The sequence below is a fragment of the Oncorhynchus mykiss genome, chromosome 11, assembly GCF_057628025.1.
Source record: "Oncorhynchus mykiss isolate SJ-2025 chromosome 11, ASM5762802v1, whole genome shotgun sequence".
NCBI classification, from domain to species: Eukaryota; Metazoa; Chordata; class Actinopteri; order Salmoniformes; family Salmonidae; genus Oncorhynchus; species Oncorhynchus mykiss.
Window position 1 is genome coordinate 62,851,344 of NC_143032.1, and position 14,839 is coordinate 62,866,182.

Below are 14,839 nucleotides of genomic sequence, written 5' to 3' on the forward strand. Positions count from 1 at the left end.
CCTCAAGTCTTCTTGGGTATTCATCAAGTATTTTGCTCCATTCATCTTTCCCTCAATCCTGACTAGTCTCCCAGGCCCTGCCCCTGAAAAACATCCCCACAACATGATGCTGCCACCATGCTTCACCATAGGGATAGTGCCTGGTTTCCTCCAGACAAGACACTTGGCATTCAGGCCAAAGAGTTCAATCTTGGTTTCATCAGAACAGAGAATCTTGTTTCTCGTGGTCTGAGAGTCTTTTAGTTGCCTTATGGCAAACTGCAAGCAGGCTGTCATGTGCCTTTTACTGAGGAGTGGCTTCCATCTGGCCACTCTACCATAAAGGCCTGATTGGTGGAGTGCTGCAGAGATGGTTGTCTTTCTAGAATGTTCTCCCATCTCCACATCGGGTTCTTGGTCACCCCCCTGACCAAGGCCCTTCTCTCCCGATTGCTTAGTTTGGCCGGGCGGCCAGCTCTAGGAAGAGTCTTGGTGGTTCCAAACTTCTTCCATTTAAGAATGATGGAGGCTGTGTTCTTGGTGATCTTCAATGCTGCGGACATTTCTTGGTACCCTTCCCCAGATCTGTGCCTCGACACAATCCTGTCTCGGACCTCTACGGACAATTCCTTCGACCTCATGAATTGGTTTTTGCACTGTCAACTGTGGGACCTTTATATTGACAGGCGTGTGCTTCTCCAAATCATGTAAAATCAATTGAATATACCAAAGGGGGACTCCAAGTTGTAGAAACATCTCAAGGTTGATCAAGGGAAACTGGAAGCAAAGTAACAATGTGGAAAAGGGAAGAGGTCTGAATACTTTCCAAATGGTGTGTGTATATGTCTGTATGTGTGTGTATATATATTATTCCACAGATGAACAAACACAAGTTATACAGCACTCACACACAGCAGCCTGAGAGTCTATAGAAATCCAACTTAGCGAACAGGATGTCCAGTATCCCACAATCCTATTTTAATGGACTGGAAATCATTGTCTCTCCATCGTCCACTCTAATAATTCATCCTCCACCCCTCCCTCTCAGCACTGTGGTTCCCTCTGTATGATCGGGGCAGTGTTGATAATGGGGTTCTGGCACCTCAGCCAAGGTTGATTGTGGGAGTTTTTTTAGGCTGCTGGGATTGAAAGTGATGTGGCAGTGTAATTGAAGACGTCTGGCTGGGCATGGGAATTGCCACTCCTTATATATATGTATACACACACACAGCCTGACCGAGGGAGGTTAAGAGTCAAACACCTCCAGAGACAGTGGATCATATGAATCTCACTTGATTTCTACTGTGTATCTTGAGTTCTCTATGAAACATCCTGAAGGAAAAGGCAATTGTTTAAAGGCAAGGTTTCACATGTGCGTGTGCGCACACACACAGACCTGTCCTGTATACCAGCAAAGCTGTTTCCTGTCATAGTCAGTAAAGGCAGTGTTTCTCTACTCTGGTTTTTACACATCAGGCAGTTTTACAGAACCTTCCCCCAATGCATCAGGTAGAAAAGAGTTGGCCTCGACACAGCTCGCTTCCCCTCCAGATTACATCCCACATGAATACAACAGTACTTCATTAGTCCATCTGCAGAGACCCACATTGTCTTCTGTATTACTTCCCCACACACAACAAACCTACCTCATTTTCAGTCAGCACGGTGAAGTCAAGCTGTCTCAGTACCGCCAACTCCCCTTAGGAGAACAAAGGGTCGTACACTGCACAGCTCCATTGAGATCTAGACAGGAATACAGTTTGCATGACAGACAGTATAGTATGGAATACAGTGTCATTGCACATCACACTGCTCCATGGGGATCTAGAGTGGGCCAGGATAAACTGTGAAGCTGTGTCTTTTGAGAGAGAGCGTGTGTGTCTGTAGTGATTCCAACAGCAGTAAAAGCATGACAAGCTGGTAATGAGCTGTTACACAGGAAAAGGAGCCTATATCATAATACACAGACTCTGGCGGGCCGTTGGGGCTTCAGGAGCCAGTTCCCATCCCTCAGGCCCTGGGCCACAGCCTGCTGCTGGGTCCGCTCCAGCCTCTGGGGAGTCTGTCTTTACCACAGCCGTCAGTTGCTCTGACAAAGAAAGGAACTCTTATCATAGTGTTTACACTTATCTAATAGTGTTTACACTTATCTAATCCTTTCAGGTTTAGCTATATGAGTAGAGGCTGAAAGTAAGGGGACTGGGCGAAGGGACTGGACGGGGCACAACATAATTCATTAGAGTTCTTCAACTGACCTCTACACTCCAACCAGAAGTCTGCACAACTCAGTCCAGCCCTACTGGGAGAGAAAGAGGGACGTGAGCAACGGTTTATCATTTTGTGTCAACTGCCTTGACTAGATAGGCCTACTGTCCAACTTGTACAATACATTATAACAGGGAATGACATGCTAGGCTAAGGGAACAGTCAGGATAGTCCTGGGTTTTAATAGTGTTCTTCTTACATTGTTGTTTGGTCCTGTCCGTGTTGGTGGCACCTTTAATTTGATTAAATACATCAAACAGATTGTTTCCAGGTGTTTGATGCCATTCCGTTTGCTCCGTTCCAGCCATTTTATGAGCCGTCCTCCCCTCAGCAGCCTCCACTGGTGTCGGCATGTCCTGGTATCTGCCGGGCCGTGTGAGGCTTCCCTCAGTGGGGTGCTCCCTTACGTCGCTGGACCACTTGTTACCTCTGTTTCACATCCATAGCCGCGAGAAGTAGGGGAGTTGCAGCACCCCCTGAAAAATCAGAATTCAAATATATATCAAATGTAATCACAAAAGTAGTGCACTGGGCCTTTACTAGTATTAGTAGACCAATATAGAAGTCTGTAGCCTGGGCAAAAAGCTATGAACAAAGACAAAAAACATCCACATCAAATGTAATATTTTTCTTGATCAAACAACATGTGCAGTGTTAATTTACCATCCTTACAAACCACTTAATGTAAATGTACATTACTGTGGTGTACATAGGCTGGTCATCTAAGTTTGTACCTGTAGACTTCCTATCACCATGTAGAAAAACAATGTACAATACAGTAATTGAGTACGCTGAGACATCAAGTGGTTTGTGATGTGATGATGTGGCTCAGTTGGTAGAGCATGGCGCTTGCAATGCCAGGGTTGTGGGTTCAGATTCCATGGGGGATCAGTATGAAAACACTGTGTCTACTTGAATCGAAAAGGAACGAATAGATTGTTTCAGTTTTCACATAGAAATAAGTTGCATTTGTAAAGTTTTTCAAGAAACTGGAAAACATATAAAGCAAGTATTTCTATATTCCACAAGTATTATCAGATTAACTGTTTGGTGCAGATATTTATCAGGCTCAATTAGAAAATGCTGGTAAACACTCATACATTTAGTTACATTTTTTTCACAAAAGTAGTGCACTGGGCATTTACCAGTCCTATATTAGCCGACTGATATAGAAGTCTTCAGAGCTGGAAAAAAAATCGCAGCACCCCTACCAATTACACACACTCTCAAGCAAACGTTCATATTGATAAATCTCACACGTGGAAATGATCCCACTCATGGTTTACGCATAGATTTGTATCTGGGTTAATGATGTATGCCTTACCATACCTTCACCCCCCCCCCCCCCCCCCCCCCCACACACACACACACCCTTTTACCCCCCTAGGAGTTCCAGAGGGACCAAGTCAGTGGCGTAGGGATCCTGTGGGTGGGGGAGGGAAGAAAAAAACAAAGTCTTCCTACAGGACTGTAGAACAGCTGAAGGCTAATGGCAAGCTGGACGGACCACACAGACACCCGCTGGAAAACTGGCTCAGGTCAAGGTTAGGGGGAACACGCGCACAAACACACATGCATAGTTGGTCATTTAAGCATCCAGAAACAGATTTTGTTGGAGAAAAAAATCGATTGACTAAGATAAAAATTATGTCACCAAGTACATTAGCTGGTTCTGGGGAAAGCTCAGGTTAAAGATCCCAGTAGCCAATGTATATGGTTACATTAACTAATGCACATGCATCTGACATTGATGTCAGGGAACATGAGGACAGGATGACGGCAGAATAACCAAAGAGTGAAACACATGCATATACAATCAAATGTATTCGTTTTGTGTTACGTAAGGGGTCCCGCCACCATTATAATCTAACCCGAAGCAGATGTGGGCGTTTCTGGGCGTGAACAAGCAAGAACTCAGACTGAAAGATAATGGTGGCGAAAGGACAAGGGGAGTTATTTAATCTACATATGGGGTGTATCCATATGCTGTATGTGAGGCTGCAAAGCTATAAAGGCAGAGCTCCGTGCTTAGAAAGTTGGTTGTTCCATGGATCAGCACGGTTTTGCTACTTTGTATTAAAGTCTCATTTGAATTCACAAGTTCCAGTAAGAGTGTTATATTTCTGAGTCAATATTCCACGACAACATGTGAATTGCTGTTTTTATCTCCCTCTCTCTGTCTAGGTGATAGATATGATAGACAGGGAACAGCAGGTGTATTATAGCTACAGTCAGATGACTAACAAACTCAGTGTACCAGAGGCTCCAAAGAGCGTAGCCGCACATGAGCAGAAGACGTCTGGATTTGCCCTGCCAGAGCTGGAACACAACCTGCAACTACTGATCGACCTGAAGGAACAAGACATACTACAGGTGACCTCTAACCCCTGACCCTTTATGAAACAAGAACCTTTAACCCATTACCACACATCTCACCCATTACTAAAACCCTATTTCCCGAGAACTCAGAAACTCGTATAAACTAACTAAATATTCCCGTCTCTCCAGTTGGCTGTAGTCCTCGCGGCGTCTGCAGTATGAGCGTGACGTGGTGGTGATTCTGAGCCACGAGAGCTCCAGTCTGCAGACGAGGCTGGGGTCGGAATGAGACGCCATCCAGAGGCTGTAAGCAGTACGTGTCAGAGGAATGCCCTAAAAATGGTCAAAGAACACAGCCGCAGGCTGTTCTCTCTACTACCACATGACAAGCGGTACCGGAGTGCCAAGTCTAGGACAAAAAGGCTTCTCAACAGTTTTTACCCCCAAGACATAAGACTCCTGAACAGGTAATCAAATGGCCACCCGGACTATTTGCATTGTGTGCTCCCCCCAACCCCTCTTTTTATGCTGCTGCTACTCTCTGTTTATCATATATGCATTGTCACTTTAACTATACATTCATGTACATACTACCTCAATTGGGCCGACCAACCAGTGCTTCCGCACATTGGCTAACCGAGTATTTGTGCTCTCTCAGGGCAGGTCATTGTTGAAGATGGAGAATAACAGTGGTCACAGTATTGAACCTTGTATACCCTTTTCTCTCTCTCTTTCGCTCTAGGAGTGTGCTGGTATCTTTGCGACCCTACAGAGTGAGTTCTGTGAGGAGTATTAGACTCTAGGTTTGGGTTATCTGGCTGCGGCTGTAGTACATCCACTTATCAGAGAGAAACTATACACATGGGACCCTCTCAAGGTACACACACACTCCCTTGCTTGCTCCACCTTCAGTTGTGGAGGCACCACCAAGTGCTAGAAACACTCACATGTACTCCTAGTTTCCTACACTGACTCCTGCTGTTTGTCTGTAGGATAGTTCATATGGTCTGGAGGAGGTGGGTCAGTGGCGAGCCATCCTGGAGTCAGGTCAGCTACACCACGCCAACGCCCCTGAAGCACACATGGACCCCTACCACAGGTAAGTCAATACCATGTCACACCTAAGAGGTGTTTGTGTGTCCCCAGCAGGCAAGTGGCAAAAATATCTGTGTGTGTGTGTGTGTGTGTGTGTGTGTGTATATATGTGTGTGTGTGTGTGTGTGTGTGTGTGTGTGTGTGTGTGTGTGTGTGTGTGTGTGTGTGTGTGTGTGTGTGTGTGTGTGTGTGTGTGTGTGTGTGTGTGTGTTTACAGGCTGCTGTGGGAGGTGTGGATCCCGGTGCTGCGAGTATGTGTATCGGGGTGGCAGCCTCGTATGGTGGACTGTGTGGAGGTCTGGGCCCCTCTGGATACTAAACCACCTCCTGGAACAACTCATCTTCCCCAGGCTCCAGAGAGAGGTACAATCCCACAGACAAACATCAGCACTATATCAGTGATACAAATATGAAGACTCATGACATGGTGCCAAGCTGTCTTGGCTAAACTTTTGAGAACCTTAAAGTAGGAGTAGCTTGGTCTTGGTAGGGTAGCTCAGAGTGTCTGCTCTTTTCTATCCAGAACCCTAAACATCATGAACACACGGTTTCGATCTCCACTAACCCTACACCTTCTCTATGATAGGTGGGTAGCTGGAACCCCCTGACGGACAGTGTGCCCATCCACACTTGGCTGCCTCTGCTCCAATCACGGCTGGAGCCTCTGTACCCGCCAATCCGCAGTAAACTGGCCAATGCACTGCAGCGCTGGCACCCAAGTGACGGCTCTGCCCGCCTCATCCTCCAACCATGGAGAGATGTGTTCACGCCTGGTGCCTGGGAGGCCTTCATGGTCAAAAACATCATCCCTAAACTAGGTACACACACTAACCTTGTCCCCTAGAGCCAGCTGAATGACACTGCCCTGATTGCCTCAGAAAGGTAAATGGCACCATCTTCCCTGTATTTTTTATTTTATTTAACCTTTTATTTTAACAGGGAAGATATTGAGACCTAGGTCTCTTTTACAAATGCACACTGTAAATACAACAAATATATACAGTGGGGCAAAAAAGTATTTAGTCAGCCACCAATTGTGCAATTTCTCCCACTTAAAAAGATGAGAGGCCTGTAATTTTCATCATAGGTACACTTCAACTATGACAGACAAAATGAGGGAAAAAAATCCAGAAAACCACATTGTAGGATTTTTTATGAATTTATTAGCAAATTATGGTGGAAAATAAGTATTTGGTCAATAACAAAAGTTTCTCAATACTTTGTTATATACCTTTTGTTGGCAATGACAGAGGTCAAACGTTTTCTGTAAGTCTTCACAAGGTTTTCACACACTGTTGCTGGTATTTTGGCCCATTCCTCCATGCAGATCTCCTCTAGAGCAGTGATGTTTTGGGGCTGTTGCTGGGCAACACAGAGTTTCAACTCCCTCCAAAGATTTTCTATGGGGTTGAGATCTGGAGACTGGCTAGGCTACTCCAGGATCTTGAAATGCTTCTTACGAAGCCACTCCTTCGTTGCCCAGGCGGTGTGTTTGGGATCATTGTCATGCTGAAAGACCCAGCCACATTTCATCTTCAATGCCCTTGCTGATGGAAGGAGGTTTTCACTCAATCTCACGATACATGGCCCCATTCATTCTTTCCTTTACACGGATCAGTCGTCCTGGTCCCTTTGCAGAAAAACAGCCCCAAAGCATGATGTTCCCACCCCCATGCTTCACAGTAGGTATGGTGTTCTTTGGATGCAACTCAGCATTCATTGTCCTCCAAACACGACGAGTTGAGTTTTTACCAAAAAGTTATATTTTGGTTTCATCTGACCATATGACATTCTCCCAATCTTCTTCTGGATCATCCAAATGCTCTCTAGCAAACTTCAGACGGGCCTGGACATGTACTGGCTCAAGCAGGGGGACACGTCTGGCACTGCAGGATTTGAGTCCCTGGATGCGTAGTGTGTTACTGATGGTAGGCTTTGTTACTTTGATCCCAGCTCTCTGCAGGTCATTCACTAGGTCCCCCCGTGTGGTTCTGGGATTTTTGCTCACCGTTCTTGTGATCATTTTGACCCCACGGGGGTGAGATCTTGCGTGGAGCCCCAGATCGAGGGAGATTATCAGTGGTCTTGTATGTCTTCCATTTCCTAATAATTGCTCCCACAGTTGATTTCTTCAAACCAAGCTGCTTACCTATTGCAGATGCAGTCTTTCCAGCCTGGTGCAGTTCTACAATTTTGTTTCTGGTGTCCTTTGACAGCTCTTTGGTCTTGGCCATAGTGGAGTTTGAAGTGTGACTGTTTGAGGTTGTGGACAGGTGTCTTTTATACTGATAACAAGTTCAAACAGGTGCCATTAATACAGGTAATGAGTGGAGGACAGAGGAGCCTCTTAAAGAAGAAGTTACAGGTCTGTGAGAGCCAGAAATCTTGCTTGTTTGTAGGTGACCGAATACTTATTTTCCACCATAATTTGCAAATAAATTCATTAAAAATCCTACAATGATTTTCTGGATTTTTTTTCTCATTTTGTCTGTCATAGTTGAAGTGTACCTATGATGAAAATTACAGGCCTCTCTCACCTTTTTAAGTGGGAGAACTTGCACAATTGGTGGCTGACTAAATACTTTTTTGCCGCACTGTACATTATCACACACACCCACATTAAAATGCAAGTGCACTGGTTTTGACCAGCTCTGGTCATAAGTAGTGCACTATATAAAGTGAAAAGGAAGCAGACAGATATTACTTAGTAGAACAGTAGTTCATACTTCATGCTCTGCCTCCCCTCTTATAGCTCTGTGTCTGGGGGACCTGTTAATAAATCCACACCAGCAGCAGATGAAGACGTTCAATTGGATGTTAGACTGGGAGGGCATGCTGTCTCCCTCATGCCTCGTAACACTGCTGGACAAACACTACTTCCCCAAGTGGCTACAGGTATGTACAATACAGGTCAAAAGTTTTAGAACACCTACTCATTCAAGGGTTTTTCCTTATTTTTACTATTTTCTACATTGTAGAATAATAGTGAAAACATCAAAACTATGAAATAACACATATGGAATCATGTAGTAACCAAATAAGTGTGAAACAAATCAAAATATATTTAAAATAGCCACCTTTTGCCTTGACAGCTTTGCACACTCTTGGAATTCTCTCAACCAGCTTCATGAGGTAGTCACCTGGAATGCATTTCAATTAACAGGTGTGCCTTAATTTGTGGAATTTCTTTCCTTCTTGATGCATTTGAGCCATTCAGTTGTGTTGTGATAAGATGGGGGGGTATACAGAAGAGAGCCCTATTTGGTAAAAGACCAAGTCCATATTATGGCAAGAACAGCTCAAATAAGCGAAGAGAAACGACAGTCCATCATTACTTTAAGACATGAAGTTACAGAACATTTGAAGAACTTTGAAAGTTTCTTCAAGTGCAGTCGCAAAAAACATCAAGTGCTATGATGAAACTGACTGTCATGAGGACCACCACAGGAAAGGAAGACCCAGAATGACCTCTGCTGCAGAGGATAAGTTCATTAGAGTTACCAACCTCAGAAATTGCAGCCCAAATAAATGCTTCAGAGTTTCAAGTAAAAGACACATCAACTGTTCAGAGGAATCAGGCCTTCATGGTCAAATTGCTGCAAAGAAACCACTACTCAAGGACACCAATAAGAAGAGACTTGCTTTGACCAAGAAACACGAGCAATGGACATTAGACCAGTGTGAATGTGTCCTTTGGTCTGGAGTGAGATGCGGTGTGGGTGAACGGATGATCTCTGCATGTGTGTATTTCCCACCGTAAAGCATGGAGAAGGTGGTGTTATGGTGTGGGGGTGCTTTGATGGTGACACTGGGATTTATTTGGAATTCAAGGCAGACTTAACCAGCATGGCTACCACATCATTCTGCAGTGATACGCCATCCCATCTGGTTTGGGCTTAGTGGGACTTTCATTTGTTTTTCAACAGGACAATGACCCACCTCCAGGCTGTGTAAGGGCAATTTACCAAGAAGCAGAGTGATGGAGTGCTGCATCAAATGACCTGGCCTCCACAATCACCCAACCTCAACCAAATTGAGATGCTTTGGGATGAGTCGGCCCGCAGAGTGAAGGAAAAGGAGCCAACAAGTGCTCAGCATATGTGGGAACTCCTTCAAGACTGTTAGAAAAGCATTACAGGTGAAGCTGGTTGAGAGAATGCCAAGAGTGTACAAAGCTGTCATCAAGGAAAAGGGTGGCTATTTGAAGAATCTCAAATATAAAATGTTGATTTGTTATACACTTTTGGTTACTACATGATTCCATATGTGTTATTTCATAGTATTCTACAATGTAGAAAATAGTACAAATAAAGAAAAACACTTGAATGAGTTTTTTAAAACTTTTGACCAGTAGTGTATGTGTGTGAGAAAGCACATTGACTTACTCATTTATGATTACCGTTGCTGTTGCTTAGACCTAAAATAGGAGGGTAAATGCAGATAACTGTTTTTTGTAGGTGCTGTGTTCGTGGCTCAGTAACAGTCCTAACTATGAGGAGATTACTAGGTGGTACCTGGGCTGGAAGTCCATGTTCAGTGATGCTGTTCTGGCTCATCCACTCAAAGGACAAGTTCGTTCAACCAATGAATGAATTTATAAATTAATTTATAAAGCCCTTCTTACATCAGCTGATGTCACAAAGTGCTGTACAGAAACCCAGCCTAAAACAGCAAGCAATGCAAGTGTAGAAGCACGGTGGCTAGGAAAAACACCCTAGAAAGGCCAGAACCTAGGAAGAAACCCAGAGAGGAACCAGGCTATGAGGGGTGGCCAGTCCTCTTCTGGCTGTGCTGGGTGGAGATTATAACAGAACATGGCCAAGATGTTCAAATGTTCATAGATGACCAGCAGGTTCAAATAATAATAATCACAGTGGTTGTCGAGGGTGCAGCAAGTCAGCACCTCAGGAGTAAATGTCAGTTGACTTTTCATAGCCGATCATTCAGAGTAGCTCTACCGCTCCTGCTGTCTCTAGAGAGTTGAAAACAGCAGGTCTGGGACAGGTAGCATGTCCTGTGAACAGGTCAGGGTTCTATGGCCGCAGGCAGAACAGTTGAAACTGGAGCAGCAGCACGGCCAGGTGGACTGGGGACAGCAAGGAGTCATCAGGCCAGGTAGTCCCGAGGCATGGTCCTAAGGCTCAGGTCCTCCAAGAGGAAGAAAGAGAGAATTAGAGAGAGCATACTTAAATTCACACAGGACACCGGATAAGACAGGAGAAATACTCCAGATATAACAGACTGACCCTAGCCCCCCGACACAAACTACTACAGCATAAATACTGGAGGCTGGAGGGGTCAGGAGACACTGTGGCCCCGTCCGACGATACCCCCGGACAGGGCCAAACAGGCAGGATATAACCCCACCCAATTGCCAAAGCACAGCCCCCACACCACTAGAGGGATATCTTCAACCACCAAATTACCATCCTGAGACAATGAAGCTCTGGACATCATGAACCGCACTGTCTCCTCTAGCCTAGGTTAGTATTACAAACACACACACACACACACACACACACAGCACCAGACAACATGAACTGAGAACTGACCTTTGTATAGGTTAGTATTTATTAGGATCCCCATTAGCTGCTGCAAAAGCATCTACTACTCTTCCAGGGGTCTACAGTATGATACTCACCCTTCTCATTCTCCTTCTGTAGGTGGGGGGGTACATGCAGCCCGGTACACGTGAGAACATAGCGTATCTCACACACACAGAGCATCGTAAGGACTTCCAGTACGAGGCTTAGCAAGAGCGTCGGGATGCTGCAAGCGTGGCACAGTGTGGCATCGGTGCCAGCCTGTCCACCAACGACCTTATCCAGACCAAGGCTGAGGAGAACAACATTGTCTTCATGCCGCTGGTTGCCAAACAGCTGTACACCTTCGGACACATCATCATCTACATCGGAAGAGAAGACCTGGGTCCCTACGTCCCTACAGAGTCTCATCGATATGGCCAAGTGATGGAGGGTGCCATTGGGGAGGAGAGGTCACTGAATATGTCATTGGAACCATGAATAAACGATTTTTGGACTTTCTATTTTAGACTCCTTTTATTTATTGTAGACTCACCGCTGCAAGCCAAGAGTGGGAGTTTAAATAGTTAACTGATAATTCCAGATAAGTATTTTTGCTGACTGAAACCCTTGTGTATACCTACCACTGTGGTGCAAATTATATTTTTTACTAAACAAAAATATAAACACAACATGTAAAGTGTTTGTCCCATGTTTCATGAGCTGAAATAAAATATGTCTGAAATTTTCCATATGCACAAAAAGCTTATTTTGTGAAACGCTAACATCCCTGTTAGTCAGCATTTCTAATTTGTGGTGGCCTCACAACTGCAGACCAAGTGTAACCACGCCAGCCCAGGACCTCCACGTCTGGCTTCTTCAATTGCAGTATCTGAGACCCAACAGCTGATGAAACTCAGTATTTATGTCTGTAATAAAGCCATTTTGTGGGGAAAAACTTATTCTGATTGGCTGGGCCTGGCTCCCCAGTGAGTGGGCCCATGCCCTCCCAGGCCCACCCATGGCTGTGCCCCTGCCCAGTCATGTGAAACCATAGATTAGGGCCTAATGAGTTCATTTCAATTGACTGATTTCCATCTATGAACTGTAACTCAGTAAAATCGTTGAAATTGCATTTATATTTTTGTTCATTGTAGACGAGAACAGACCGAGACAGTCGAGATACTGTACTCTCTGAGGTTCGGGCCTCCAGTACCCTAAGAAGCGGTATGCATTTCTCCTCGCTAAACTACCTGCTGTTGTCGCCACCAACGAAGAAGGTCGTTACCCATAGTGCTTTGCTTTGGAACTGGAAACAAAGTGTCTTTAGAACAACTTGTGCACGAGATTTATGGTTAAATGAATTCTGATTTCGTTTTTCGTGTTTTGGTGAGTATGTGTGTTGCCTGTAAAATGTGTTATTGCTACTTTGATAGCTACCTAGTTTGTGCATTTGCTAACTTTAGCTGGCTCGCTTGACACTAAGCTCCAACCTGGCTTGCCTAATAAATCTGACTGTTATACCAATACTTGATATACAGTCAAACATAGCATTGCAAAATCGTCGAAGTGTTCCTTAAAAGCCAGAATGTAGAATAAAATTACATTTGAACTCAATTGTGCGGTAGCCCAACCGGCCGCAAGATGGAGCTATTATGTATTTTATTCTACGTCGTTTGTCAATGTGCTCAGCCAGCAATACACTGGTGTCCCCCATCGACCGGCTCGTACATAAAACATCCTCCATTTAGGCTGGAAATGCGTCGTTTTTCCTCATTAACTTGATTTAATGACTTGTCGTTGGAAAAAAAGGGAAATATGCGTACTTCCTTATATAAAACAAATTTTCACAATTGTCAGATATTCTTGATGTTGCACACCGCGTGAGGCTGTTGTTTACTGCTGGCTAAATTCACACCGCAACATCAGGAAGTAAGTTTTTCAGCACGACAACGTCAATGCTGGACTTTAACTAGGCAAGTCAGTAAGGAAAACATTCTTATTTACAATGACGACGGCCTACCAAAAGGCCTCCTGCGGGAGCTGGGATTAAAAATATAGGACAAAACACACGTCAAGAGAGATCTAAGACAACATAGCATGGCTGCAACACCACATAACAACATACAAACGTTATTTGGCACGGACAACAGCAGCACAAAGGCAAGAAGGTAGAGCCAACACATCACACGAAGCAGCCACAACTGTCAGTTTCCATGATTGAGTCATTGAATGAAGAGATGGAGAAAACTGTCCAGTTGAAGTGTTTTTTTGCAGCTCGTTCCAGTCGTTAGCAGGAGCGAACTGAAAAGAGGAGTGACCCATGGATGTGTGTGCTTTGGGGACCTTTAACAGAATCTGACTGGTGTTGTATATGGAGGATGAGGGCTGCAGTAGGTATCTCAGATGGGGGGGGGCTAAGAGGGTTTTATAAATAAGCATCAGCCAGTGGGTCTTTCGACAGGTATACAGAGATGACCAGTTTACAGAGGAATATAGAGTGCAGTTATGTGTCCTCTAAGCAGCATTGCTGGCAAAGCTGCTGGCCGAATGGTAAAGAACGTCTAGCCGCTTGAGAGCACCCTTACCTTCCAATAGTATATTACCCTGTGGGTTGCCTGGAAACCCAACATTGCATTGAATTCTACACCTGGCAGAAATGTGCAATTGAATCAGGGAAGTTTACTCTCAGGACCTCTACAAGCCAGAGTGTTGAATAAACTGATATTTAAACTTACTTTACCGGTTGTCCATGCGGCTGGTCCTTTTGCAGGTAGGAATGAGACAATATATCAACAGGGAAATATAATCAAATCAACTATTCATAGTGCTGATAGTACATTCAGATTGCTGTCACCTGAAGCATGTACACACGATGACAATACATGCGTGCATATGTAACAGTATAGCTTCCGTCCCCCTCCTCGCCCCAACCTGGGACCCTCTGCACACATCAACTACAGTCACTCACGAAGCATCGTTACCCATCGCGCCACAAAAGCCACGGCCCTTGCAGAGGGGAACAACTACTTCTAGGTCTCAGAGCGAGTGACGTCACCAACTGAAATACTATTAGCGCGCACCACCACTAACTAGCTAGCCATTTCACATCGGCCACACCATACTTGCCGAGTTCTGCACATGCTTCAGGTGATAGAAATATGAAAGCACTTCCAGCACTTTGATAAGGTGACTTAATTATACTTTCCTGTGGATATATAGTATCGCATTCTTACCTTCGAAAGGACCAACAGCGATAACAACTGGTAGAATATGTTTCGGCTAGGCTCACTGCGTGGACACCTAGAGGTAACTAGGGGTCTAGGCGCTAGCTGTGATGTTGTACCTTCATCCACTCAATTTTTTTTGGGACAAAATATCAACAGGAAAGTATTGTTTACCCTACTTATTAGAGCGCCCCTACTACCGTTGAAATTTAAATCACCTGGCAAAAGCATGTAAGCCCCTAAACACTTTGGTTACAGGCAGGTGTTTTCTTCTGTCTTGTGTTCAGCAGCTGCCTTTGGTCAGAAGAAAACAAATATTGATTGCCACACATAGACCCATGTTTTGAAGACGGGTTAAGAACACTGTCCTGTGGATATTTTGTCTCAAATTCAGACCAACTGAAGGACCCAACACCACAGACAATTAGCAGA

At 44.7% G+C, this 14,839-nt stretch overlaps 1 protein-coding gene and 2 pseudogenes across 11 annotated transcripts in view; 2 read left to right on the forward strand and 1 right to left on the reverse strand.

Moving 5' to 3' along the window:
- Nucleotides 1–1,003: 1,003 nt before the first annotated feature.
- Nucleotides 1,004–2,688, reverse strand: LOC149979661 (SRR1-like protein; annotated as a pseudogene).
- Nucleotides 2,689–4,848: 2,160 nt separating this feature from the next.
- On the forward strand, nt 4,849–8,664 carry LOC110535082 (tuftelin-interacting protein 11-like; annotated as a pseudogene). The gene is made up of 6 exons (XR_016484284.1): nt 4,849–4,869; nt 5,306–5,440; nt 5,556–5,662; nt 5,876–6,021; nt 6,245–6,476; nt 8,411–8,664. The product of XR_016484284.1 is annotated as a tuftelin-interacting protein 11-like (transcript).
- Nucleotides 8,665–12,391: 3,727 nt separating this feature from the next.
- Nucleotides 12,392–14,839, forward strand: part of LOC110536144 (THO complex subunit 5 homolog) — a 35,000-nt gene continuing 32,552 nt past the window's right edge. For 2 of the 10 annotated variants that reach the window (XM_036936011.2, XM_036936014.2), the window contains exon 1: nt 12,446–12,561. The gene's annotated coding sequence lies outside the window, so the exon portion shown is untranslated. Of the gene's footprint in view, nt 12,570–12,840; nt 13,574–14,839 lie in introns of those variants that run through there. The other 8 variants (XM_036936013.2, XM_036936010.2, XR_016484645.1 and 5 more) reach the window with 8 other exon arrangements.